This window comes from Prionailurus bengalensis, chromosome C1, assembly GCF_016509475.1.
Source record: "Prionailurus bengalensis isolate Pbe53 chromosome C1, Fcat_Pben_1.1_paternal_pri, whole genome shotgun sequence".
Taxonomy (NCBI): Eukaryota; Metazoa; Chordata; class Mammalia; order Carnivora; family Felidae; genus Prionailurus; species Prionailurus bengalensis.
Window position 1 is genome coordinate 122,191,373 of NC_057345.1, and position 25,153 is coordinate 122,216,525.

At 37.5% G+C, this 25,153-nt stretch overlaps 1 long non-coding RNA gene across 1 annotated transcript in view; it reads left to right on the forward strand.

The window, feature by feature from the left end:
- Positions 1–12,960: 12,960 nt before the first annotated feature.
- Positions 12,961–25,153, forward strand: part of LOC122479675 — a 39,823-nt gene continuing 27,630 nt past the window's right edge. The window contains exon 1 of the long non-coding RNA XR_006296402.1: positions 12,961–13,580. This is a non-coding gene — a long non-coding RNA (uncharacterized LOC122479675). The remainder of the gene's footprint in view (positions 13,581–25,153) is intronic.

A 25,153-nucleotide genomic window follows, 5' to 3' on the forward strand; every position in this document is an offset into this window, starting at 1 on the left:
TTCATCCATGTACCTCTTAATATATCAAACTAAAATTCCATCGGAAATTCTAACCATACAGCAAATTGTTGTTTTCCTGTTTTTCATAACCAATGCCAGTTTCCATTGCCATTTGAAATCACTGTCATTGGAGTTTTACAAGCTTAGATACAAGGGCCGTTTTGTTTTTTTCTTTAAAGACAAAGGTAACATTAAAATATATCACTTTGAATTAAAACATGCAAAGATTTAACAGGGTGGCATAACATTAACTTCATTTTTATAAGAGAAAAAATCGTGCCGAACAGAATTGCATTACCCTCTGAAGCCTCCTGGCTCCTTGCATATTGCCTGCTGAATGGTCTGTGAGAGGTATTAATCTCTCTGACAAATGCATATCTCAGAGAGCTCTGTTAGAATAAACTAGATTTCTTTATTATTTATTTATTTATTTATTTATTTATTTATTTATTTATTTAGTAAATGAGGGAACAGTTGTTGAGCTCTCACAAGGAAGTGGCTCCTTAACTGGATTCTCCTGTTTTTAATTTACTTACCAGTCAAGAGGATACTCTGGGAGCAGGCATTGAAAGTGATTATTTTATTATTTCATATGCTGTAAAGGAAGTCTACATCATGAAAGCACATGGTATCAAACCACAGAGAGAGACATACACAATCATCTTCTCCAACAATAAAAGCACTGATGGGTGGATCTAAGGAACCATATCTGCAAGCCACTGGGTGGGCTCCCCTCCTTCCCCTCCTAACCCACTTACAGGAGAAATAAGAAAATTGTAGGAAAGAAGACCACTTCAGAAACTTGTCTCAGGATGCCTGGGTGTCTCAGTCGATAGAGAGTCCAACTCCTGATTTCAGCTGAGGTCACAGTTTGCGATCTCACAGTTTGTGAGATGGAGCCCCACATTGGGCTCCAGGCTGACAGCATGGAGCCTGTGTGGGATTCATTCTTTCTCTCCCTCTCTCTTTGCGCCTCCTCTTTCTCTCTCTCAAAATAAATAAATAAACCAAAACTAACTAAATAAACAAACAAACAAACAAACAAAAGAAACTTGTCTCAGAGCTGACTGTTAGAAACCATCCGCAATATCTATATGCTTAGCCCCTAAACTTCCAGGCCTTGAGAACTGGATGGCATCTCAGATGGTGCCAGTTCCAATGTCCTCATTTCGGGGATGGAAGAACTGAGCCGCAAGAGGTGGAACAATGTGTCCAGAATCTAGGGAGAATAAAGCAGAGTAGGGGCCCCATAACTGGTCCCTGATTTCTAGTTTACACTTTGAGTGTATTTGCTGTGATCGCTATCATCTGACTGAGAACATAAGCTTCTTCAAGATTCTATAGTCAGCAAAAGGTAACTGAACTACTAAGGGAAAGAGAGGGAAATAACAAAGCTGTTTTTCTCTTGGCTTCCTCACCTTATGCGGGCTTTTCTCTTGGTGCCGATCATATTGCACCATGATCACCTCTTTTTTGTGCCTATCTCCTCTATGAAATCATTAATTCCTAATACTGGCCACTTAGTGCAATCATTTCTGAGACTAATTAGGTACCACACCTCTGCCTAGACCTAATGAATACGAATTTCCCAGGGAAAGGCCTAGTTGTCTTTAATTCTAAGTGATTCTGATGTATGGTGAAGTTGGAGATGTGCAAAATTAGATACAGTTCCTGGAAAACAAGACTAATTTACTCATCTTACAACTCCATGCCCAGCATGAAATAGGTGTCAGTATTTTATAAATTAATGAATAAATGCATTGCTCTTAAATCAGGCAATAGTAAGGACCTACAGAAAAATTCAGACTTATGAAAAAATGCAAAAAAATCACAAAAAAAAGAAAAATGAAATAACTATTAAAACATGAAAAAATAATAAAATTTTTAAAAGCCATAAAATTACAGGGACTGTTAAAGATCACTTAGTCCATACCCACAATTTAGATACAACCGAAGGAGATAAAGGAACTGTCCCATGGTGACACAGGTAGGTAGGGAACCTTCACTAGAAATTAGGTGTCCTGATTCCTGGCTCTTGAGAGAAGATGTCACCTGAAATGACCTAGGGCAGGCCAGTGGATGTCCAGGTTGATCTCAGGACCAGAAGCATCAGCCTCATTTAGAACCTTACAGAAATGCACATTTCTAGGACCCACCAAAGCCCTACTGAATCATACACTCTGGAGAAGGGGCCAGGGATATGTTTTAACAAGCCTTCAGATTCTGAAGCATTCTGAATTTTAAGGACCATGGATATAGGCAAATTTTTCTTCACCAATCTATTTGAGAAAGTTGTTCTTTATATAGTATCCATGTTAGTCTACTGGAACATAAGACCATTTCCAAATCTAATTTTAGGAACAACCCAAGGCAATATATCATATCTTCAAGAGTAGGTGAATAGAAATTAACTTGGATCCAAATATCCAAATGTGTTGCCTCTTTTGAAATTTATTTCTTCCTCTTGGAACCTTGCAGAACCTCTGTTAATGTGAGTTTCTGTGAAATTTACATGAACTCCAGAGTCATTTTTGTCTCTCTCATTGTTTCACACATATGATCATCAAGCTCAAACCCCTGGAGAAAGTTGAGCTATTGCTTAGGTTCCAAGAGGGTTCCGGTATGATCTCAACTGACACATCCCACCTTCCTTCTCAGTGCTCAAATTCTAGCATGGTGATCAGTACCAACAGCTACAGATGCAGAAAATCATTGAGTTGAATTCTACCCATAACATTTATTAGCTGTGTGATACAGAGAATCACTTAATCTTTAATATCAACAGGTACAAAAAGAAAATTGCCGTTCAAAAAAAAAAAACTTATTGGGATGAACACTGGGTGTTATATGTAATGAATCACTAAATTCTATTCCTGAAATCATTATTACACTACATGTTAACTAACTTGTATTTAAATTAAAAATTACTAAATAAACAAATAAATAACCACAAATCCCATTAGCCCCGAAATGAAATCACATGTCCTAGGTCCACATCACCAAACCATCTATTAAACTAGAGTTTAATACCTAACATAATTACAGTTTCAACCTTCCCCAGGATGTAGTCCTAACCAGTAAGTCAGAAATTTTCTGGTAAGCACCAGCAAGGTCATCTGCCACATAGGCCCTTTCTATCCTCCAAAGGAAGATGAGATAATCTCCCTTTCTCCTGAGCTGTTTCAGTCATGTACCACCCCCCAGCCATCAATCCTATCCATCAGTGATATCCTTCTATACTTACATTCTAATACAATCACATTGCTGCCATTGTTATCAATGCATTTAATCAAAGATTAATGCCCACTTTGTGGAATATTTATTGATCCATACAATTTTAAATTTCCACTGATGCCTGGAACAAAGATCTCCCTTAGTCTTATATGAAAACTAAAAATAATACCTGTCAATCAGTTAATTATTTTAACATCAGTGAAATATAGAGGTGGAAATTTTAGAATCTAAAATACTATAAAATACAAAAACAAAAACAAAAGATTTTCTAAAAAAGAACTTTACAGATGTGTTTTTTTATAGTCTAGGAATTATATATGATTTTATCTTTTCAGGGCAATCTAAAAATAATAATATGGAGTTTATACCAGGAATGCAAGATTTGGTCAACATTCAAATATCAATCATTGCAATTCACCATGTGAACAAGGTAAAGAAAAATTTTGTGATCATCTCAAAATGTGAAGTAAAAGACTTTTACAAAATTCAACATTTATTAGTGACAAACTTCCAAAAATTAGCATGAAAAAGGAACATCTTCCACCTGATTAAAAAAAAAAGTTACAAAGCAACAAGCCATAAGTAACCTCATATTTAAAGATAAAAGACTAAATGATCTCCCCTAATGATGGGTAACAAAGCAAGGTATTTTCTGTCACCACACCTATGCATCATTGAACTAAAGGATCTAGCTAGGTATGTAGGCAAGGAAAAGAATTAAAAGGTATACAATCTGGAAAAGAAGAAGTAAACTTGTTATTTGAAAAAACAAGATCGCTGACTTGGAAAATTTCAAAGAATCTACCAAAATTACAGGAACTTTAACATGAATTTAGTGAGGTCAAAGGATACAAGATCGATGTTACAAAACTGGAAGTTGCCATTTGAAAAGATCCACTTATTACTGTCCCCCAACCCTGAAAAACTTAGGTATGCATCTTAGAATACCTGTGCAAGACCTATATAGTGAAACTGTAAAAACACAAGGAAATTTTTCAAATATCTACATAAATGGTGAGATGTATTATGTTCATGGGATTCTCATGGGAGACTCATTGTTGTTAAGATAAAAATGTTCCTTACATTGAATATGCAATTTCAATAAAAAACTGGAGCAAGATTTTTTGTAGAAATCAACAAGCCAATTTTAACCTTATATGAAAGAACAACAGCAAAAAAAAAAAAAAATTGGAGTAGCTAAAGTTAGGAAAGGAAAAATAAATTTGGAAAACCTATATTAACTGAAGACCTATACCATCTTACTGTACAGCTTTATGAGTATCTTTGTAATAAAAATTGCACATATATCAACGTACCAGGATAGAGACTACAATGGACTAAAACATATGTGATCAATTGCTTGTTAACATGGTTGAGGAAAATGCATAGTGTCTTCAACAAATAGTACTCTAAGCAAAAAGAGAAAAAAAAAAGAAAAGAAATAAAACAAAATGAAACCTTTTTCCTACTTCACTTCATATATAAAAATTAATTCAAAATTATAGACCTACCTGTAAAACTTAATAATATATCAATAATTAAACATAGGAGAAATTGTGCTATTGCCTAAATAAAGACTTCTTAGGTAGGAGAGCAAAAACGTGACCCACAGGTGAAAACAAAACAAAACAAAACAAAACAAAACAAAACAACATAAATGACAAACTTAATCAAAATTAAGAACCACTACATTTCAAGAGTCACTGGTAAAAGGATGAAAAGAAAAGCCATGGACTGGAGAAAACATTTTAAAATCACTTATCTAATAATGGATGTGTATGCAGGATATATAATCAAGTCTCAAAATTGAATAATAGAGGGAAAAAAATCATAAAGAAAGATGTTTGCTCTGTTTTCTTGAGGGCTATTTCACTGTGTTTCATTTTGAGTACTTTCAATCTGCTATATGTTTAAGTTCACTAAACTTTTCTTCCACACTGGCTAATCTGCTGTCAATTCAATCCAGTGTCTTCTTCATTTCAGATACTGAAGTTTTTTAATTCCAGACTTTTGATGTTTTTTTAAAAATAATTTTCATGTATCTACTGTCTTCTGTGTTTCTTCTACTTCTTGAACATATGGGATACAATTATAAAGAAGACTAATCTAATGCATTTGCCTAGTAACTCCCTAATCTTTCTTTATATTGTTTGATTTTTCTCTTTATTATGGGACTTATTTTCTTGCTTCACTGCATGCTAGGTCTTTGGGAATTTTGCTTTGTGGATTATTAATATTTTTCGTTTTCTATAAATATATTTGTGCATTGTTACAGGATACAATGGATTTACTTGGAAACAGAACAATTGTTGCCAGGCTTCTTTTAACTTTGGAAAGAGGACACAACCTTTTGTCTAAGGCTAGTTTTACCCTGCTGAATAATAATTCCAAATAGACTCCTATACATCATGAATTATAAGGTTTTCCACTCTAGTCATTGGAAACAGACAAATCCTTACCCTGTTTGAGATTTAAGAATTTATTCCCTATGAAAAAATTAACTAAATGTGGATCAGAGACGCAAATATAAGAGCTATAACCATAAACATGTTAGAAGAAAATACAGGATAAATCTTCATGACCATGGATTTGGCATGGATTTTTAGATATGACCTTAAAATCGTAACAAAAAGAAAATCAGATAAATCATAATTCATTAAAATAAAAAAAATACTTTTGTACATCAAAGTACATTACCAGGAAAGTGAAAAAGACAACCTACAGAATGAGAGAAAATATTTGCAAAGCACATATCTGATCAGGGTCTAATAAGCAGAATATATAAAGAATTCTCACAACTCAAAAACAAAAAGACAGATGAATTAAAAAAGGGTAAAAAAAATGAATAAACTTTTTCTAAAAAAGATATACAAAAACATTGCTAACAAGCACATGAAATGATGCACAACATTATTAATCATTAGGGCAATGCAAATCAAAATCCTAAGAGGCATTACGTGATATGCACATGCACAAAATAATTAAAAATAGGTTATTAAACAAATTACACATATATATACATTATTGCAGCACTATTCACTATAGCCAGAGGTGAACATAGCCCAAATTTCCATCTATAGATAAATGGAAAAGCAAATAGTAGTATATACATAAAATGGAATATTATTCCAACTATAAAAAGGAGTGAAGTACTAATACATGGTGAACATTTTGAACCTTGAAAACATTATGGTAAGTGAAAGAAATCAAACAAAAAGTCATATATATATATATATATATATATATATATATATACACACACACACACACACACACACACACACACACACACACACACTCAGTACTCAGTTGAAGATTCAAGGGTGAGCCTCTGCAGATATCTCTTCTTGAACTCCCAGACTCTGAACTCTGTCTCTTTAATTGAGAAATACCTCTGGCCTCCAGCTGGTTTCCTAGTACCTTTGTTTCAGCTTGCAACCTTACTAGTCAGTACACTGGAAACATCTTGGGCTTGCCTCATTTTTCTCCTCTGTGTCAAGTATAATTTCTGCGTTGCCAGTGTTTAATGTCTGAAAAACATGGTTTTATGTATGTTGTCTAGTTTTCAGTTGTTTTGGCATAGTAAATCCAGTGTCTATTATTTATTGTGGCTAGAAATAGAAGTCAACGTTACCTTTTACTAAGGTGCTTCTCATCCTGGGTTTTAAATTTTATTCTCAAGTGTTAATTTTATAAACACATGCACATGAATTTACAGATACACATACACAGATATTTGTCTCTTAGGAAAGTATAAGTGTACTACTTAAATGTGAGAAACATTGATCCAAATCTTCTTGAAGTTAGAGAAGCATACATGCATGTGCTCACTGTGACACCTTAAAGTGTGTTTTATTCACTGTAGCAACAGGAATTTTCAGTACCATAAGGCTCTTATCTCAGTGAGTACCACTGTGGACCTCCTCTTATTGCTTTGAGGATGCTCTCTAATTAGATTCTACTGCCAGGAGAGGAAGAAAAAAATAAGTACACCTGTCCATGCAATCCACTAATGACACTTAGCCTTTAATCCTAATGGGTGAATGATGTCCATAGGTTCCTCAGTATTCTAAGGGGATTAGACTGCCAAGAACAAATATTTTCTAACAATCTATCCTGACTAGGAACAGCCACTGACAGTAAAGAAAACACAAAGAAGGGAAAGGATACCAATTTTTTTTAAAAATGTCCACCATGGCAACATAAATATGATTAACTGATTCTAGCCAGTGGGTAGATTGAGTAGAAAGCCATCTTTCCTCAGTTAAAGGACCTAGTGAACCACAGTTTGGCTTCTTAAGTGATTGGTTGTAAATAATGGATTTTAAAGGATTGCTTTCAACAAAAAGAATGACATGTCACTTCCAAAAGCATATTTTGTCTACGGCCATGCCACCCTGAATGTGCCCGATCTCGTCTAAGAGTATATTTTGTGCTTGTGTTATTCTCAAAATTATTTGCTTGGTAATCTGAATACTTGTTTATATTCCTATAGCAACTTGTAGGAAAAAAAATTTACAACCAATCAGTTTCAGAGCACAATTACAGCAGTAACCGTTTATTAACTTGTCCCATAGAAGCATCCCCTTCTGTGCCAACCCCCACCACCTCCTCACTGTGATAAGGGAGCAAGGAGATCACAGCTGCATATGAGTCCACTGACACTTTCTAAACAGCTTGTGTTCTTTCGTGACTCTGTGGCTTTGCAATCGCTGGGCCCCTCTTAACAGAAATTTCATATTTCCTCTATTCTATGTCTATATTTTGAGTGTCATCCTTTCAAGGAACACTCTCCAGTTTTCCTGGTAAATTAAGTGGCACAACCTTCTCTAAAGCACTCCACCAGAGAGATACTTTCACTGCTGTACAGATCTGACTTGGGTTGCTTCCCCCACTGTTTTCTGAACTTCTGGAAAATATGAGCCTTATTTATGTTAGGATATATTTGGAATGTCTGTCCTCAGTATATAATAAACCTTTGAAAAGCAACTGCTGGAAGAAAGAAAAGTAGGCAAGGAACAATGTGAATAAAGAGAACAAAAAATGAATGAATATCTTACTGTAGGCATTAGGTAGTACAAAATAAGAAAATATACCAATTCTGATATTCTGATAATTGGACAACCCAGATCACCAAAATTTGGCCACGACATCCAAATTAAGATGATCTTGGTGAACTCATGCATTTCAGAGAGTTCAGAATTTAATTTTTTAAATTAAAAAAAAATAATGTTTATTCATTTTTGAGACAGAGACAGAGTGTGAGCGGGGGAGGGGCAGATAGAGACAGACATAGAATCCAAGCTAAGCTGTAAGCACAGAGTGCGATATGGGGCTCAAGCCCACAAACTGCGAGATCATGACCTTAGCCGAAGTCGGATGCTTAAAGGACTGAGCCAACCAGGCGTCCCCAGAGAGTTAAGAACTTTAAATAGCAGGAAAATTTCTTAGATGAGACAATCTGATAATGATTTTAAATCAATGCTATATATGAAATAAATATAAACAGAATTATGCACTATATAAGAAGTATTAGCTAATGGGTCAGGGAGACTAATAACACTTTATAAACTCTCCACTGATTATCCTCACGTTGGCTAATTATAATGTTACATAAAAATATATAATTCTCTTGCTGGGTTCCAGGAGAAATGGGAAGATGACAGAAGTCACTACAACTAGTTTACACACAGAGGTGATGATCCATATTGTCTTGTGATCAAATCAAAGATTGTGAACCAATTTCCAGCTTAATGCAGAGGACAGAAAACAAGACTTTATTTCCAGCCTGAAACCATTCAGTTTTAGCTTGATGAACCATGAGGAAATAATCCCCCTCCATGGGACTCACTGACAACATAGAGAACTAAGACTCCCTCCAGCGAGAATATTCATACACAAGCAAATATTATCATAATTGAAGTAAAAAACAAAAACACTGAGATAAGATCAGTAGAGTGGAATTGAGCTATGGGGGATATATTAATAAAGAAAGCCTGAAGGGCTAGATGGTGTACAAAAACACAAGCACAGAGGTCATGGTTGTGACTGTACTCTAATAGCCATTGATAGGCATGGTGATCATTTGATAATAAACCAAACAAGTTTATGCACACAAAAGAGAGACTACAAGATTATATATCAAATATGGAGAAAAACTGTCATGTGCTTAAAAATGACTATTTACCATCTGATGGCTACCTTCATGTTACTAAGTTGAGCTACATCTCATGTTAGGGTCAAATTAACTTCTTCCACAGACTTGTCTCCAAATCTTTAAATAAACATTTTCTGCATTTGAAGAAATACTTGCCTTAATGTTTGAAAACATGCTAGCATTCCTCAAAGCGATTCCTATTCACATCTGAATGTTGCATTAAGCTCATAATTGCCTTGATTGATGCTATCATTCTTTCCCCCCCCCCCCCAACTCTGAAAGTTCAAGAGCTATGCTGACCTCTCTACAGATTTAGCGGAACTGGCTTGGTTTAAAAGGAAGAGATATCTAATGCCTATCTCACTAAACATCAAATTATTTCCTGTTACCCACACAAAATAATCTATTTCTGATTAGCTGCCATCATAGAACAAGGTAACTGGGATGATATCATTTATTTTTAGTCCACCAGGCCACAAAGTTGTAGGTTTTTCAAGCGGCAGTGTTTTTCTTGGCCTAAAAACAAAAGGGAAACTACAGATTTAGGTCTCAAAAGTTATATAAGAATTAGATTTAAAGCAGTTGGCATTCGAAGCACAAACTCATTTGTGCATCTGTTTCTCTAAAGGTAACTATATTTACTCAACCACAATGGCGCATTTGCTGGTAAAAACTTAACTACAATTGAATCTCTTCCCTGCCCGCACCCACTCCTTTTCCTCGAGTATTTTCATTTCTCAACAAAATGCATTTTATTAAATCTTGGTCTTTTCTGAATTCTTACACAAAGTAAGAAGGCTCATTTCAGGAAATTACGAAAGCTGTTTTTTTTTTCTTTTTTTTTTTTAACCTTTTATTCTGTGACAGAATAATAGCATACTACAAGTGATAACACCTAAGGAAAGAAATCATAGCAATTATCTGAATCATTCTTTTTTTTTTTTTTTGAAAATTAGCAAACCTCTGAAATGGTAATCTTTGAACACTCATACGATTCAAGGAAAGTGTTAAATGGGTTTTTTGTGGCCTGCTGTTGTAAAAGTCCTTTCTAGCACAATTTAATCCATTTTTCCATACCAAGAATCAGAAAGAAAGCTTTCATTAAAAGAGAGAGTTCATTTTTCACCAAATTCTATATAGTATGTAATGAGGTTTGGTAAAAATCAGAAATTACTATGACCATTCAAAAATTAATGATTCAAATCTATAAAATACATTGCTGTCTCTAGATAAACCAGCTATTAGGAAATGAGGATCATTATAGTCCAGTTACAAAAAGGCTAGGCCAACCATGAACACCTGTTTCTATGATTGCTAATGACCTTTTCTATGGATCTGACATAGCATTTTATTTTATTTATTATGTGCAGTTGTTTTCTAGCAAGTCTCTTCCATCTGTAAAGGAAATCAGTTACAATCTCTTTGGTAGGAGGTTCCAACTGTATTTTGAGAAATTCAGATATTTCTGAGCTTCAAGATTGTTGAGCTATTCTGATAATAATTTCTTGAAATGAAACTGGAAAGTCAATTGAGCAAAGAGTTTTATAACTAATGATGGCTTATTCATCAGAAGGGAAGTGAAATGGTGAATACATCATTGTTTTTGTCAATAGTATTAATTCCCTAAGCTAGGCATCAGAAAATTAATATCCACTGGGAGGACAGGGTCTTTTTCATTAAACTTTGTCACAATTCAATATCAAGTATGACTTCTTCGGGGTTTCTCTGACAAAGTGTGACACACAAGGAAAAGACAACCTCTCTTGATTTTTGTGAAACTTTGAAATTCTAATTGGGGGCATCACTCAGCTCATAACTGTTTTACATGAAAGAAAACCTCATAAACAGTTGTAAAGCACTTTGAGGACTTGTTGTGTCTGGCAAAGCAGCAGCAATTATAAGGAGGGAAAGTGCCTGAAACTTTATCAATAGAACACAGAAGAAAACCATGGAAGGACACTAGATCCCAAGGCTAACGAATCACACTAATGCATCATTCATGGTGAGATCTAAGTGAATGGTGCTCATATGAAATTCTCACTGAGAATGCCCTAAGTTCCTGAAACAAGAGAGGATCTATACAGAATACTGGAATTCCTATGAAAATACAGAGAAAGTAAAACAGAAATTTTCCAGTGATACTTAAATAGCAGGCACTTTCCACAACATTTTCATCATAAGCCTCAGAAACCTTTCCTCATGGAGTTTATTTTGTATTTTCAAATGCCTGAGGGTAGCTCAAGAGATGTAGGGTAAAGCAAAGCTCTTGGGCTGTATCCATCATACATTCAGGTTTTCCAGTACAGCAAAAGGGGACTGAGGCTAAGGTTGAGACAAAATACGAGTTTCACTTCTGACTGTCATAAATTCCTCTTTGCCCCAGGTTAATTCCTGTGACTATATCTGTGCATCCATTTTCTTTCATCTTTATAACATATGGAACTACCTTATAGTATTACCATAAAATACTTGAGACAGTAAATGAAAATCACCATAAGCTTTGTAAGATGTCATAAAATGAATGTCATTTTCCATTTAAAGGGTCCACTTGTCAGCCATTGGTTCGGATGATATAAATACACTCATTCATGATTAATGTCAATATCAGCATCATATAACTTCTGGACAAGGTTATATCATTAGATTTAATGTAAAGAGAAGTTAGGAATTAGTTTTATTTCTACAGTATTCTTTTTCTTAAGTTTATTTATTTTGATAGAGATAGAGCATGTACATGTGAGTGGAGGAGGGACAGAGAGAGAGACAGAGAGAGAGAGAGAGAGAATCCCAATTAGGCTCCTCATGCCAGCGCAGAGCCCCAATGCGGGGCTCAAACTCCCAAACCAAGAGATCATGACCTGAGCTGAAATCAAGAGTTGGACACTTAACAGACTGAGCCACCCAGGCACCCTATTTTTATAGTATTCTATGTACTCCTTCTAATTGTGGACTTCATCTGTAGCTGCTAATTAAAGAAAAAGCTTCCCGATTCTTTGAATGTACTATTTAATTTACTATTCATAAGAATACACTCAAGATTGTATTTTGTTACAAACTGGGATTGTTGGTTTGTTAATTTTCCCTCTCAATATAATCTGATAAAAACTAACCATGGGAGCTCAATTTATCTGAAATCTAAAGGGTATAAAGTAAAAGACACACACACAAATAAAAAACTTGGACCACAAGTTTCTGAGACTAAAATCCTAATTCCCAGTCCACAAAAGCCTTGCTCTGTAAGCACAGGAAATGCTTACTTCTTCATTTTTTTTTATTGTTTCCATCTTTCAAAACAGTAGTACAATGCTTATCACTCTACTTAAAAAAATGCTCTCTGACTTGCAACCATGAAAATAGGACATGTAAGAAGTCAATCTCCCCACTAAGAGAAACTATACAAGATGGATAAAATGCACAAACAGCTGTTCGAAGATAAAGGCATGCAGGCAGGAGAAGAGAAGCACAACCCAGGAAAGCCTCCACTCACTTCCATTGTTGCCTCACAGAACCTGCCAATCACATTTTAGGAAAAGGAAACCCATAGTAACCTGAACAGTTGAGCAGTCAAACTGGGGAAGGGACACAGAATCTGGAGTTTGGGGTTCCTAGGGTGACAAAAACATAAAGGGCAAAAGACCAGAGGCAGGAATAACCAAAAAGAAGTGAGCCTGAAATTTAGACATCATTCCCACTTTGAGCATGGCCCAATTGTTACACTTTGGTGTGTAAGCGGAGACTCTGAAAGAGCAAGTGGAGAGTGGTATCTGATGAGGTAAAGGGCTGAGAAGATAGTTTGGCAGCCTTGCTACAATGAAGTTAAAATTCAGCACTGGCCATGGAGGTGAAGAAAGGGTGGAAAGGAGGAAAGAGTAGTTTCAGGCGATACACTGAAAGAGCTACACTGAATGAGTGGGAATCACACCAGAGGATAAGAACAACCTGAAATACAGCAGCCCTGGTAAAACTGGAAACAAAGGCTCCAATGGAATAAGATAGTTTACTTGTACTCTATGCTAGAGTAAAATTAAACCTTCTCTGGAAAAAAGCATCATCCAAAGCATAGAATATCCCAGTTTTAATGGAAAATTCATAGGCATGTCAAGAAAAAGAATCAAATGACCAAAAAATCAAGAGTAAAATTAAATAATATAAAAATACTGAACAGTGATCCAGATACTGGAAATATCAGGTAAGAATTTTAAAATAACTATACTTGGGGCGCCTGGGTGGCTCTGTCGGTTGAGCGTCCGACTTCGGCTCAGGTCACGATCTCACGGTCTGTGAGTTCGAGCCCCGCGTCGGGCTCTGGGCTGACAGCTCAGAGCCTAGAGCCTGCTTCCGATTCTGTGTCTCCCTCTCTCTCTGCCCCTCCCCCATTCATGCTCTGTCTCTCTCTGTCTCAAAAATAAATAAATGTTAAAAAAAAAATTTTAAATAACTATACTTAATATGTTTAGAAAATATAGGGGCACCTCGGTGGCTCAGTTAGTCAACTATCCAACTCTTGATTTCAACTCAGGTTATGATCCCAGGGTCATGGAATCGAGCCCCACCTTAGGCTCCACACATTAAGCATGGAGCCTGCTTAATATTCTCTCTTTCTCTTTCTCACTTTCTCTTTCTTTCTTTCTTTCTCTCTCTCCCTCTCTCTGTCTCTCCCCCTCTGCCCCTACCCTGCTCATGTGTGCACGCTTTCTAAAATAAAAATAAATAAATAAATAAATAAATAAATAAATAAATAAATAAATAAATTTAAAAACATATATATGTTCAGAAAATATAGAAAAAGACAGATTTTCTGGGGTGCCTGGGTGGCTAGGTCAGTTAAGTGTCCAGCTTTGGCTCAGGTCATGATCTCATGGTTCACGAGTTTGAGACCCACGTGGGTTTCTGTACTGACAGCTTAGACCCTGGAGCCTGCTTCAGATTCTGCGTCTCCCTCGCTCTCTGCCCCTCCCCCGCTCATGCGCTCGTGTGCGCGCGCTCTCTCTCTCTCTCTCTCTCTCTCTCTCTCTCTCTCTCTCTCAAATAAATGAAAACCTTAAACAAAAATTAAAAGAAAAAATAAAAAATATTTTCAGCAGGAAACTGGAAACATATTCTGGAAATTTTAGAATTGAAAATTCTGCATTAATAGAACTTAATTCAAGAGATAAGTTTAATAGAACACAATACAAAAACATATTCATATAACTTACATTAGGGGGATTAAGAACAGAACAGGATATCACTATGCTCATATTCAAACTGAAAACGTTAATTTGAAAAACACTGATAATATGTTAACAGAAATTAGTGTTGACACTGCTAGTGGGCATGTAAATAAATATTGCAGCCACTACTCTGGAAAACTTGTGGCAGTAACTACTACTAAATGGAGTACACACAATTTTATCCCACATACAGAAAATAAATTCCAAAATGTAAGTACATGAGCGTTGATAGCAGTGTTATTCATAATGAAATAGCAATAGTCTAATCACATATCAATGTTAAAATTGATAAATTGGGTATGTTTATTAATGGGATATAATAAAATACAGAAATTCTGGAAAAAATTCTGGTATAACATATAACATTCATATAACAACATGAATAAATCTGATAGAAATAATAAAGTTGAGATAAAGAAGCCAGATGAAAAGAATAGCACATATTATATAATTCTTTATGTGAAGTTCAGAAACAGAAAATTTATGTTATAAAAGACTCTGTATAACTATGGGGTAGGAATTAACTGGATTAAGACACAAAGGAAGTTTCTGATCTGCTAATATTGTCCTTTACTTTGATCTGGGTGGTACTTACAGATGTTTTTACATTTGAGAAAAATTCACACACAAGATTTATATATTTAACCTTATGCTATATGTCACTTTAAAAATCTACAAAAATTATGATAATTAAATTTAGTCATATGGAAGTACTTTGAAAACGTAAAAAAAAAATAAGCATCATATTATTTTTATCAACTTGCTATTTCTGATGTTCAGTTTCACAGTCAAGGTTTCCAAAATAAACAAATAAATATTCTTGACACAAACAAAGCAGGATTTCTCTGAGGAAAAACTGATCTCTGATCTTTCGAGTGTCAGGTGCCCCCAAGTAGTACACTGTCAATATTGGATTTACTAAAACTAATTTTAAATTTTAAAATGTCATTTCAATTTACCTTCTCTCAAGTCAAAATTATGTGCAGAAAAAGACATTTTGTTTGCCTAAGGAACAGGTCACTGGAACCTTACAAAGTCCCTTTGAAAGGTGAAAAATCTTTTTATATCTGGGGAATCCAATATTTACTTCAGCCAGCAGAGTAGTTGGGGCATAACAATGAAATGTTTTGTTCAAATTGTGTTAAATAAAGTAGAGAAAGGACATACACATATGGGAATATGTTTGAACTTTTAAGGATGTGGCTTTCACATTATTTCTTCATTTATTATAGATCTTTCTTCTCTTACATCAAGTCAAAAACCAATCAATGCCCTAATGAATAACACAGGCTCTTTGTGCAATATTAAGCTACATGAATCCATGCTCCTCAAAAATTTTTGTTGATGTTTTTCTTTCAATCTTTGATGCAGAAAACCATTTTTAATTTATCAAGATTAAAATTACAAGAATCATAAATTATTTCACTCTGAATAATTTTAAGACTGAAAGGCATCCCTTGCCTTGTTTTGTATATTAGAAACATTAGGTGAGATAGGTGAGCTGAGTTGATGAAGTTCACACAGCTTTTTCATGCTAAAACTAGAACCCAATTTTCTGCCCTCTATTCATTGTTTTCTTTTCCCAGTCAGCTATTGTGGAACTAGCATCAGTACAGCCTCAACACAGAACTCCAATCCATTCCATCTGAACTCATTTTTCTGGAGCTATTCTATCACACTGATGCTCCACGTTAAATTCTGCATTAACAACTCTGACACCAACAAATAGTTATTTTACTAAGAGAAAGTCTAAGTGCCACTGATTTAAGTATGAGATGAAGGATATTAACAGAGGGAGTTTTTATATGGCTCAGAACAGTTAGGAGTAGCTTGATGGGGTGGTGAAATTTACAGTGGGAAAACCTGTTAGGGCCCTCGTGAGATCTCTGAATTGCAGTCAAACCACGGCACAGTTTTATATAGGTGTAGGATCTTAGCTTTGACAAGTGATGGTGAAAGGAAACACTTCTTGGATCATCTCCAGTACTTCAACTGGGTTTCAGTTAATGGCTGTGGGGGAATTTGCTACCCATATGGCAGGCCAAAGAGTCCAAAAAGTAAACTGCCTGGCTAAGTGCTATTTTAGCAGAAAGTTAAAGCATTGACTTGCCTGATGCCTGGGTTGTTCTGCTGTTTAACTTGCTCATCTTTTTTACCTTTATCACCACAGATATTATGTGGAAAGTCAATATAGAATGGTAGTGAATACTGCCTACTTTGGAGGGCACAGCTGGGGTTCACAGCCTTAAAGCACACACTTCCCTATATTCCTTCTCTTTTTCTCTCAATCCTCACCTTCCTAGGTTGCAAGCTTATTAGCTCACTGATTTGAATACCTGTGTTAATGAGACGTATCATCAATTTATTATTGCCTTGCCACATCCCTAACTCACCACTCAGCTCCTTAGCCACAGATTTGATCTTACCAGTGGAATTTGTCTTATACGTGTGTGACTGGGTAGGGATGAATCAATACTAAACCACTTTCACTCCCTCCTTCCTCCTTTCTTCTGTTCTCCCTTTCTTGTTCTATGCATTAAAAGACACTTTTTGGGTGCCAATGTTATTCTATGTGTGACTGTGTTAAATTCTGGAGGTATTAAAAAGGAGGATTTGGGCCCTGCTGTCCTGGAACTCCGAGCCCCCTTGGGAACACTTTGGGAAAACAGAACCATGTGCCCAAAGTAGACATGGGTGAGCTTTCTAGGTTCAAACAAACGGCAGACAGTAAAGCATGGATGCAGGGCAGAATCTGAGGGAGAAGATGAAAGAGAAAGGTCTGGCTACAGTGGCTGCTCCCCAATGAGAATTCTGAGCCTAAGGTGAATTCTGAGCCAAAGGCTACCCAAGCCATTTCTCAAACTCACTTTCTGACCTCAAATTCCACCCTCTTTAGAAATACCACACTACCTCTGTACACCTACTTTCAGCTCTGCCCTGACTCTTGTTTCTCTCCTCCTTTCTTTGAGAGCCACACAGTTTTGCTGAGATTTCCATTATGACAACCCCATACTGCTAGGCCTGTCTCTCCCTGTTATGACCTCATAATCCTAAATTTTCTGGGATTGAAAACCTGAAATGAAAAAAACATTACTCTGTCCCTTATATTTTACATTCATAATCCCTGGTTTTTCATTTTATGTTTGTTTAAATCTTTTTAATGTTTATTTATTTTTGAGAGAGACAGCGACAGAGACAGAGCACAAGTGGGGAAGGGTAGAGAGGGAGAGAGGGAGACACAGAATCTGAAGCAGGTTCCAGGCTCCAAGAGGTCAGCACAGAGCAGGACACGGGGCTCGAACTGACCTGAGCTGAATCATGACCTGACCTGAAGTCGAATGCTTAACTGACTGAGCCACCCAGGCGCCCCCCTGGTTTTCTTTTCTTAGTCAACCCTTCTTCAAACTAAACCTCACTGGTACAGATGATGAATCCAGAGGTCCTTCATTGGAGGGGGGAGGAACAGCATCCATTTCTCATCTCCCACCCTCATATTCTTTACTTAACTGTGTGGAGTCCCCTGACTTGATAATCACTAGCTACAGTATGAGGCTTATATACCTGTGATCATTTTACAGATTAAGGCACTAAAGCCTAACTTGCCCAAGATTCCAAAAGAGAAAGTACTAAGAAATGAACTTGAGAGCTCAGGTTTTAGAGAGTTGCGGCAAGATGGCGGCTTAGGAGGACGCTGGGCTCACCGCACGTCCTGCTGATTACTTAGATTCCATCTACACCTGCCTAAATAACCCAGAAAACCGCCAGAGGATTAGCAGAACAGAGTCGCCAGAGCCAAACGCAGACGAGAGGCCCACGGAAGAGGGTAGGAAGGGCGGCGAGGCGGTGCGCGCTCCACGGACTGGCGGGAGGGAGCCAGGGCGGAGGGGCGGCTCGCCAGCCAAGCAGAGCCCCCGAGTCTGGCTTGCAAAAGCGGAGGGGCCTGACGGACTGTGTTCCGACAGCAAGCGCGACTTAGCGTCTGGGAGGTCATAAATTAACAGCTCTGCTCCGAAAGCGGGAAGGCTGGAGGACAAAGGGAGGGAGAGCTGCTGAGCCCCCTGACAACAGAGCTCAGTTTGGTGGGGAACAAAGGCGCTCACCAGCGCCATTTCCCCCGCCCATCCCCCAGCCGAAATCCCAAAGGGAACCGGTTCCTGCCAGGGAACTTGCTCGCTCCGCGCAAACACCCAACTCTGCCCTTCGGCGGAGCCAAACCTCCGGCAGCGGATCTGACTCCCTCCCGCTGCCACAGGGCCCCTCCTGAAGTGGATCACCTAAGGAGAAGTGATCTAAGCCTGCCCCTCCTGCCCCCGAGCACCTTGCCTACCCACCCCAGCTAATACGCCAGATCCCCAGCATCACAAGCCTGGCAGGGTGCAAGTAGCCCAGACGAGCCACACCACCCCACAGTGAATCCCGCCCCTAGGAGAGGGGAAGAGAAGGCACACACCAGTCTGACTGTGGCCCCAGCGGTGGGCTGGGGGCAGACATCAGGTCTGACTACGGCCCGCCCACCAACTCCAGGTATACACCACAGCACAGGGGAAGTGCCCTGCAGGTCCTCACCACGCCAGGGACTATCCAAAATGACCAAGCGGAAGAACTCCCCTCAGAAGACTCTCCAGGAAATAACAACAGCTAATGAGCTGATCAAAAAGGATTTAAATAATATAACAGAAAGTGAATTTAGAATAATAGTCATAAAATTAATCGCTGGGCTTGAAAACAGTATACAGGACAGCAGAGAATCTCTTGCTACAGAGATCAAGGGACTAAGGAACAGTCACGAGGAGCTGAAAAACACTTTAAACGAAATGCATAACAAAATGGAAACCACCACAGCTCGGCTTGAAGAGGCAGAGGAGAGAATAGGTGAACTAGAAGATAAAGTTATGGAAAAAGAGGAAGCTGAGAAAAAGAGAGATAAAAAAATCCAGGAGTATGAGGGGAAAATTAGAGAATTAAGTGATACACTAAAAAGAAATAATATACGCATAATTGGTATCCCAGAGGAGGAAGAGAGAGGGAAAGGTGCTGAAGGGGTACTTGAAGAAATCATAGCTGAGAACTTCCCTGAACTGGGGAAGGAAAAAGGCATTGAAATCCAAGAGGCACAGAGAACTCCCTTCAGACGTAACTTGAATCGATCTTCTGCACGACATATCATAGTGAAACTGGCAAAATACAAGGATAAAGAGAAAATTCTGAAAGCAGCAAGGGGTAAACGTGCCCTCACATATAAAGGGAGACCTATAAGACTCGTGACTGATCTCTCTTTTGAAACTTGGCAGGCCAGAAAGAATTGGCACGAGATTTTCAGGGTGCTAGACAGAAAAAATATGCAGCCAAGAATCCTTTATCCAGCAAGTCTGTCATTTAGAATAGAAGGAGAGAGAAAGGTCTTCCCAAACAAACAAAAACTGAAGGAATTTGTCACCACTAAACCAGCCCTACAAGAGATCCTAAGGGGGACCCTGTGAGACAAAGTCCCAGAGACATCACTATAAGCATAAAACATACAGACATCACAATGACTCTAAACCCGTATCTTTCTATAATAACACTGAATGTAAATGGATTAAATGCGCCAACCAAAAGACATAGGGTATCAGAATGGATAAAAAAACAAGACCCATCTATTTGCTGTCTACAAGAGACTCATTTTAGACCTGAGGACACCTTTAGATTGAGAGTGAGGGGATGGAGAACTATTTATCATGCGACTGGAAGCCAAAAGAAAGCTGGAGTAGCCATACTTATATCAGACAAACTAGACTTTAAATTAAAGGCTGTAACAAGAGATGAAGAAGGACATTATATAATAGTTACAGGGTCTATCCATCAGGAAGAGCTAACAATTATCAATGTCTATGCACCGAATACCGGAGCCCCCAAATATATAAAACAATTACTCATAAACATAAGCAACCTTATTGATAAGAATGTGGTAATTGCAGGGGACTTTAATACACCACTTACAGAAATGGATAGATCATCTAGACACACGGTCAATAAAGAAACAAGGGCCCTGAATGAGACATTGGATCAGATGGACTTGACAGATATATTTAGAACTCTGCATCCCAAAGCAACAGAATATACTTTCTTCTCGAGTGCACATGGAACATTCTCCAAGATAGATCATATACTGGGTCACAAAACAGCCCTTCATCAGTTTACAAGAATTGAAATTATACCATGCTTACTTTCAGACCACAATGCTATGAAGCTTGAAATCAACCACAGAAAAAAGTCTGGAAAACCTCCAAAAGCATGGAGGTTAAAGAACACCCTACTAACGAATGAGTGGGTCAACCAGGCAATTAGAGAAGAAATTAAAAAATATATGGAAACAAACGAAAATGAAAATACAACAATCCAAACGCTTTGGGACGCAGCAAAGGCAGTCCTGAGAGGAAAATACATTGCAATCCAGGCCTATCTCAAGAAACAAGAAAAATCCCAAATACAAAATCTAACAGCACACCTAAAGGAACTAGAAGCAGAACAGCAAAGGCAGCCTAAGCCCAGCAGAAGAAGAGAAATAATAAAGATCAGAGCAGAAATAAACAATATAGAAACTAAAAAAACTGTAGAGCAGATCAACGAAACCAAGAGTTGGTTTTTTGAAAAAATAAACAAAATTGACAAACCTCTAGCCAGGCTTCTCAAAAAGAAAAGGGAGATGACCCAAATAGATAAAATCATGAATGAAAATGGAATTATTACAACCAATCCCTCAGAGATACAAACAATTATCAGGGAATACTATGAAAACTTATATGCCAACAAATTGGACAACCTGGAAGAAATGGACAAATTCCTGAACACCCACACTCTTCCAAAACTCAATCAGGAGGAAATAGAAAGCTTGAACAGACCCATAACCAGCGAAGAAATTGAATCGGTTATCAAAAATCTCCCAACAAATAAGAGTCCAGGACCAGATGGCTTCCCAGGGGAGTTCTACCAGACGTTTAAAGCAGAGATAATACCTATCCTTCTCAAGCTATTCCAAGAAATAGAAAGGGAAGGAAAACTTCCAGACTCATTCTATGAAGCCAGTATTACTTTGATTCCTAAACCAGAGACCCAGTAAAAAAAGAGAACTACAGGCCAATATCCCTGATGAATATGGATGCAAAAATTCTCAATAAGATACTAGCAAATCGAATTCAACGGCATATAAAAAGAATTATTCACCATGATCAAGTGGGATTCATTCCTGGGATGCAGGGCTGGTTCAACATTCGCAAATCAATCAACGTGATACATCACATTAACAAAAAAAGAGAGAAGAACCATATGATCCTGTCAATCGATGCAGAAAAGGCCTTCGACAAAATCCAGCACCCTTTCTTAATAAAAACCCTTGAGAAAGTCGGGATAGAAGGAACATACTTAAAGATCATAAAAGCCATTTATGAAAAGCCCCACAGCTAACATCATCCTCAACGGGGAAAAACTGAAAGCTTTTTCCCTGAGATCAGGAACACGACAAGGATGCCCACTCTCACCGCTGCTGTTTAACATAGTGCTGGAAGTTCTAGCATCAGCAATCAGACAACAAAAGGAAATCAAAGGCATCAAAATTGGCAAAGATGAAGTCAAGCTTTCGCTTTTTGCAGATGACATGATATTATACATGGAAAATCCAATAGACTCCACCAAAAGTCTGCTAGAACTGATACAAGAATTCAGCAAAGTTGCAGGATACAAAATCAATGTACAGAAATCAGTTGCATTCTTATACACTAACAATGAAGCAACAGAAAGACAAATAAAGAAACTGATCCCATTCACAATTGCACCAAGAAGCATAAAATACCTAGGAATAAATCTAACCAAAGATGTAAAGGATCTGTATGCTGAAAACTATAGAAAGCTTCTGAAGGAAATTGAAGAAGATTTAAAGAAATGGAAAGACATTCCCTGCTCATGGATTGGAAAAATAAATATTGTCAAAATGTCAATACTACCCAAAGCTATCTACACATTCAATGCAATCCCAATCAAAATTGCACCAGCATTCTTCTCGAAACTAGAACAAGCAATCCTAAAATTCATATGGAACCACAAAAGGCCCCGAATAGCCAAAGGAATTTTGAAGAAGAAGACCAAAGCAGGAGGCATCACAATCCCAGACTTTAGCCTCTACTACAAAGCTGTCATCATCAAGACAGCATGGTATTGGCACCAAAACAGACACATAGACCAATGGAATAGAATAGAAACCCCAGAACTAGACCCACAAACGTATGGCCAACTCATCTTTGACAAAGCAGGAAAGAACATCCAATGGAAAAAAGACAGCCTCTTTAACAAATGGTGCTGGGAGAACTGGACAGCAATATGCAGAAGGTTGAAAGTAGACCACTTTCTCACACCATTCACAAAAATAAACTCAAAATGGATAAAGGACCTAAATGTGAGACAGGAAACCATCAAAACCTTAGAGGAGAAAGCAGGAAAAGACCTCTCTGACCTCAGCCGTAGCAATCTCTTACTCGACACATCCCCAAAGGCAAGGGAATTAAAAGCAAAAGTGAATTACTGGGACCTTATGAAGATAAAAAGCTTCTGCACAGCAAAGGAAACAACCAACAAAACTAAAAGGCAACCAACGGAATGGGAAAAGATATTCGCAAATGACATATCGGACAAAGGGCTAGTATACAAAATCTATAAAGAGCTCACCAAACTCCACACCCGAAAAACAAATAACCCAGTGAAGAAATGGGCAGAAAACATGAATAGACACTTCTCTAAAGAAGACATCCGGATGGCCAACAGGCACATGAAAAGATGTTCAGCGTCGCTCCTTATCAGGGAAATACAAATCAAAACCACACTCAGGTATCACCTCACGCCAGTCAGAGTGGCCAAAATGAACAAATCAGGAGACTATAGATGCTGGAGAGGATGTGGAGAAACGGGAACCCTCTTGCACTGTTGGTGGGAATGCAAATTGATGCAGCCGCTCTGGAGAGCAGTGTGGAGGTTCCTCAGAAAATTAAAAATAGACCTACCCTATGACCCAGCAATAGCACTGCTAGGAATTTATCCAAGGGATACAGGAGCACTGATGCATAGGGCCACTTGTACCCCAATGTTCATAGCAGCACTCTCAACAATAGCCAAATTATGGAAAGAGCCTAAATGTCCATCAACTGATGAATGGATAAAGAAATTGTGGTTTATATACACAATGGAATATTATGTGGCAATGAGAAAAAATGAAATATGGCCTTTTGTAGCAACGTGGATGGAACTGGAGAGTGTGATGCTAAGTGAAATAAGCCATACAGAGAAAGACAGATACCATATGGTTTCACTCTTATGTGGATCCTGAGAAACTTAACAGGAACCCATGGGGGAGGGGAAGGAAAAAAAAAAAAGAGGTTAGAATGGGAGAGAGCCAAAGCATAAGAGACTCTTAAAAACTGAGAACAAACTGAGGGTTGATGGGGGGTGGGAGTGAGGAGAGGGTGGGTGATGGGTATTGAGGAGGGCACCTTTTGGGATGAGCACTGGGTGTTGTATGGAAACCAATTTGTCAATAAATTTCAGAAAAAAAAAAAGACATAAACAAAAAAAAAAAAAAAGAGCTCAGGTTTTATGTTCTTATCACTATACCATAAAATTTAGGGTTTATCTATATCTTTTCAGTCTTTACTCCCAGCCAGCTCTCATGTTGCAAAACATCCTTATAAACACATATGGAGGGCTCAGGGAACTCTCTGTTGGAGGGTATCCAACTCCTCCACCATATCCTCTTGATTGAAGACCCTTCCAAGATAAGATTCTTTCATAGAGTGGACGTCTGAACCATGAGAAACAAGATGTTAGCTCATTTCTTGGGAACAGATTGGTTTCACTTTGGCCCATTTCTTCCATTCTGCAATCAGAGGCTATTTCAGAGATCAGTCTTATGCAAGTTCCTGGGTTCATGCATTGAAGCCCAAATTTAACAGGGTGGGAGTGAGCCAGTTCAACTCTGTCCTTCCTGGAAACACAATGCATACTGAATACATTCTCCAAAGAATTTCTCACTGCTGGAACCAATCCAGGAGCAGAATAAAGTAAGCGTTTCAAAACTTGCTTTGTTAAGCAAGCAAAGCCTCTCCTTCATTGATGGTCTGACCTCTGCTAATATTATTAAGGAAAAAAAAAGTTAAATTTAATAGTCTGTTCCTTTTTTAAACATCCCACACTATTACTATTTTAAATCACTATTAACCTACACACTGATTAATCCACTACTTACATAATTGATAGATAATTATTTTTCCAGATTGCCAGTTAAAACAAAAAGTACACCCTAATGAAAAAAACATAATTATTATATTTATTTTTTCTAAATATTCTATTTATGTTTAGATAAACTATATTGCAATGACTTCTATATGCTTCCAGATAATTTATAATACAATAAAAACCTCTAAATCTACATATATTTCCCATTCTCTCAAAAATAAATTCAGAAGCTCAGTAATGATTCTGAGAATAAACCAGTTAAATTTTAATATATGCATTATATACTATATAA